General features: G+C 40.3%; 1 pseudogene; it reads left to right on the forward strand.

Moving 5' to 3' along the window:
• Positions 1-217: 217 nt before the first annotated feature.
• LOC102495184 (transcription intermediary factor 1-beta-like) overlaps positions 218-5,124 on the forward strand; it is an 11,673-nt pseudogene continuing 6,766 nt past the window's right edge.

A 5,124-nucleotide genomic window follows, 5' to 3' on the forward strand; every position in this document is an offset into this window, starting at 1 on the left:
GCAATAGCTTCAGCATTGAATTTTTTAAAAAGCAAAAATTAAGAAAAAAGAGAGAAGACACACACAAAGACAGAGACAGAGGTAGAGAGAGACAAATACAGGTACAGAGAGAGGAGGCCTGAAAGGGGCCTTCCTACCACGTGAGTTTTCTGTGCTGGAGGCCAAATTATCAGTGGCAAATCTTGATTTCTGTTTCCTCAAAATGGCTGTTTCTCAGGATCCATGAAGCTGTGTCTTAAAGAAGGCCTCTTTGCGGCGGCTTTGGACGACACAGACACGGTCTTCTTCTGGATGGTTTATTGTTCCCCCAGGAATGTTACAAGCTTCTTCCTCCTTTCCCCCGCACCCACTCCCATATAAAGGCAACCCAACCAACACGCCGGGTAGGGAAACCAGCCCTCGCAAGAGGATTGGCTGTATGCCGTGTTCCCGTGCTCTCCATGTCCTCCACCACCGCGCCTCTGCAAAGTTGTTTACCATAAGGTTTGAGCTGGCTTTCTGCCAGGCGCCATCTTAGGGGCCCTCGTCACCGGCTTTAGGGGAGGGCATGTTGTCGGCGTGCCACACCTCTTCCCTTTGTCTCTTCTGGGTTGGGAGGGAGAGAGGGAATTATTAACAAATTGAAGAGATATAGGGGCCAGAAAGCACATAAAATGCTTCAACTTAAAAAACTCTATAAAGCAAAAATATAAAAAAAAGAGAAAAAGCAGAGAATGAGACAGAATTAGATAGATGCAAACACATCTACAGAGAGAGGAGGCCTGGAAGGGGTCTTCTTACTATGCTAGTTTTTTGTGCTGGTGGCTGAATTATCTGTGAGAACTCTTGATTTCTGCTTCGTCAAAATGGTTAGTCTGCAGGATCCATGAAGCTGTGTCTTCAAGAAGGCCTGTTCCCTTTGCTTCTCCTGGGTTGGGAGGAGGAGAGGGAATTATTAACAAACTAAAAGGATAGGAAGGGCCAGAAAGTACAGAAAATCCTTCACCTAAAAATATACTAAAAAACAGTAACTGAAAAAAAAGGAAAAAAAAAAAAAAACAGAGAATGAGACAGAGGTAGAGGGAGACCAAAACAGGTACAGAGACAGGAGGCCTTAAAGGGGACTTCCTACCACATGTGTTGTGTGTGCTGGAGGACAAATTATCAGTGGGAAATCTTGATTTCTCTTTCCCCTAAATGGCTAGTTTGCAGGATCCATGAAATTTGTCTTAAAGAAGGCCTGTCCCCTTTGCCTCTCCTGGGTTGGGATGAGGAGAGGGTATTATTAACAAAATAAAATGGTAGGAGGGGCCTGAAAGCACAGAAATTGCTTCACCTTAAAAAATTCTGAAAAGCAAAAATTTAAATAAAAGAGAGAAGACAGAGACAGAGCAAGCACATTATCCCTACAGAAAATGAAAACAAATTAAAAAAATATAAAGGTGGAAGTTTAGAAGCTCTGCTTTTATGTATGGAATTAGTATTCTCATAAGTAGGCTTAAGTGATTAGCTAAACCCTCTTGTCCTCTACCTCCTGTCATGTAAGAGCACAGCAAACAAAACCCATAATAAAAGCCAAGAGTGAGAATTTGCTAGATATTCCATTCATAGGAGTCATGATTTTGGATTTTTCAGTCAATAAAATGCTGAGAAGTAAATTTTTAATGATTCATAGATTATTCAGTCCGAGATATTTGTCAAGTGCCAGTGTGCTGTACATCTATTTATCTGTGTGTGTGTGTGTGTGTGCGAGTGTGTGTGTGTGTGTTTTAGAGAGAGAAAGCTAAAGAGAAAGTGAGGGAGAGGGAGAAGAGAAGCAAGCTGCACTTGACAGAGTGTTATAACATTGCAATCCTTCCCTTACTCTTCCAGTCAGACCAGACCATGGAGAATTCAATTTAACCTGTGATCCAAATCCAAACATTTTATGTGGCTAGTATCATGCAGCAGCATCCTGCAACCTATACCACTGTACTGGGCCAAGATGCTATTGGAGCATCATTTCCCTATTTATAGCCATTTGAAAACATATAATATACCATAACAGCTATAAAAACATATATGGCTTAATGTTCTCATTATATAAAAGTAGACCATAGTTCACTCAAAATAAGTGAACTTTATTTAAAAAGAAGTAAAATGTGCTAAGGTATGGTTTTATAGTCATCAGTCTGGCAAAATTTCCAAAACCTGAGGACAAACCTTGTACTCATTTTATAAGGCAGTGGGGAAAACAGGCATTGTCAAATGGAGCTGATGTGTCTTAAAAAAAGGAATGAAATTTAAGATTAGTTAAAGCAACTATGGGACCATCTTTCTGTCCTACTGGTTAATCCCACATGACCAACTGTGTGGTTTGAGTTCTGGTCCCACTGGCTTCATAAAAACACCGGGCACATGTATACAGAATGAAGAAAAGGAAGAGAAGTAATTGACCTGGGGGAGCTGCTTTCTATGTTTCCCTTTCAGTATATCTGTCTGCCTGGTGAATTCATGAACCCTAAGGACAAAATTAAACAAACAAAAAATTATAACAACTATGTACCAATTTCCCCTGTGACCCAGCAACCCCAATTCTGGGAGTTTATCCTAAGGATTCACCTGAGAGAGTACCAAGAGTCACTTTACATATGATTTTTTTCATACCTGGAATAAACATGAAGCAATTAAACAGAATGAGGACAATGTCATTGAGGACAAGTCTAGAATAATCTATGAAATGTACAACAATGCAAAAGAGAATGAATCATATGCTACTGTTGGCCATGCAGCTAACACAGGCAAAACATGGGGAGCTGCCTCGCATGCCTAAAGCAAGGACTGGGCTGGGAAGAAACTGTGAACAAAGTCAACAGTTTATGAGTTCCAGTCCTCCACTGTGTTGCTATACTGGCCTGCACTCTTATTTCTCTGCCGTGGGCCTTACTGTCATACCCTGGTACCCCATAAAGGTGAAATAACACGCTCAGCCTTACTATAACTTTTACAATAATCCTGAAGGGATGCGGATCCACTAAGGTGGCAGCTGCAAATGGGAATTACTCCCAGTAGACTCACCCAACCCTCCTGGAAAATGTCAATAAAGAATGCTGCATTCACTTCTCCTACTGGGAATTACATAGGTAAGCATTAGAAAGGCTTAGGTTAAAGCTACTAAATTAGTGAAATGACCTCAGTAGCTGGAAGGAGCTCAGGGACTTATCCATGAAGTGCTGATACCCCAAACAAAGACCATGAGGCACCTTTGCTCTCAGGACAAGGGAAGATTGCTGTTCCCCAAGCCACTGTATAGAATAGCACGTAGAGGGTCCCAAGTACACAGTAACCTTTAGGTCAGTCATTAAGCTGCTCACAAGATCACATTCCTTTCCCATGTAGACATTAGACTCCCCCTCTTAGCTGTGGATGACCCCAGAGATAATATAGGTATTCCATTTTAGTATATATTAACCTTGTCTTTACTTAACCAGACAGGATTTCTATCTAGGCCTTTATAACTGGCAATCTGCTGCCACCGCAGCCTGAGGCCAAAGTTCTTAAGCTGGCCTGGGACTCAAGTTCTCAAGCCGATCTGGGACTGAAGTTATCAAGCTGGCCTGGGACTGAGGTTATTAAGATTCCTGGGAGCCCCCTCATCCAAAAGACCCTTCCCAGAATCAAGATCTAAGGAGAGAATGCACCAGACAAATGGACTTCCTCATTCTAAGGATTATGACTGTTTATACCTAAACAAAACAGACTATTGTTCCTATGCTTTGAATGCTTTACCTTTTGGAGTAAAATCTTTCACTTACTTCCTCTCACCCATCCTATTCCTGTAAAACTCCTTCAATAATAAATATGTATGTCTCCTAGCCATTAGGGATGCAGTCTTGAGCTGGCTCTGGCTGTAGTCGGCTGAGAACATGTTGAAGGGCATTGAGGTCTCAGTCTAATTCCTGATCACCCATGTCACCTTCCTGTGTACCCACCCCGGCTGGAGCAGGGCTTCTGACATGCTATATTCTCTGTAAGAAAGAAAGAAGTTACTTTACATTTTATTCACATTTATTTTTCGCTTTAGTGTGCTCACAGAAAATTAGAACGCCTTAAGTAGGAGTTTAATAGCAATTTTTGTAAGCAAAGTTACATTCCATCTCTAAGTCAAATTGGTCAAAGCTACTCCAGTATATACAAAACATGATAGATAAGATGCTACACAAAACCATTGCATCTGAAGATAATTTTTGTCCGTTTATTCTCAAAGACAACTGGAAAAGAAAGCATTGTCTGCTGTAATATAAAAAACATATCACAGTATAAACAGTAACCATTCCACTTATCACAGCTTGATTGAGTTTAAAATTTGTGTTTAAAAGGTCCAAGATGACTGCAGTTTTAAAAAAATAGGCAGGGTGGAAAGTTGCAAACTTCATGTGCTTCTGGATATCAAGATTTGTTTTTAAACAATAGTCACAGTTAAAATCACCCTGCTGGTAATACATCATTACACTTCATTAAGGTCATAAACCAGCAATAAACAATAAAACCTATAAACCTGCCTCACAAAATACATTCTAATAACTTTTTGTTAAAACAAAAAGACTAAGCCTTTACACCATCATTTCTAGTGTCACATGATCTTGGCAATGCTATGCATCACTTTGATTTCCCCATTGTGGCCCCTATCACTTCATTTGCTATCCCTTTTTGACCCACCCATCTCCTTCATATACGGGCATGTCCATAGATTGACAAAGAAAGTTTACATGTTTTAATAAAGATGCAAAAAATATTAATACTGATGCAAAAAATAAAAGAAACAAGACCGAGGTAGGTGTTAATCACTCCTTGACCTGTTGGAATGGTGGTAACAGAATGATTTGAGATGGGATCTGTGGGGAAGCAGAAAACAAAACAAAACAAAACAAACAAACAAAAACAGAATTTGCTGCTAAAAAAGGAAAATTTAAAAAAAATAAATAAAGACATCTTTAAAATCAACCTCTATTTGTAGACAAATTCTCCTAAACCAGTACCTGGCACCACTCCAACAAACGGGGGAGAAAAGTTCTTCGATAATCTCAAAACATTTTTCTCTTTTACTCTGCCGCCTCTTTAGGCAGTGTCGGGGTGGGGGCGGCTTCTACACTGGGGCTGGGCTGC

Source organism: Tupaia chinensis, unplaced genomic scaffold, assembly GCF_000334495.1.
Source record: "Tupaia chinensis unplaced genomic scaffold, TupChi_1.0 Scaffold144814_1, whole genome shotgun sequence".
Lineage (NCBI taxonomy): Eukaryota > Metazoa > Chordata > Mammalia > Scandentia > Tupaiidae > Tupaia > Tupaia belangeri.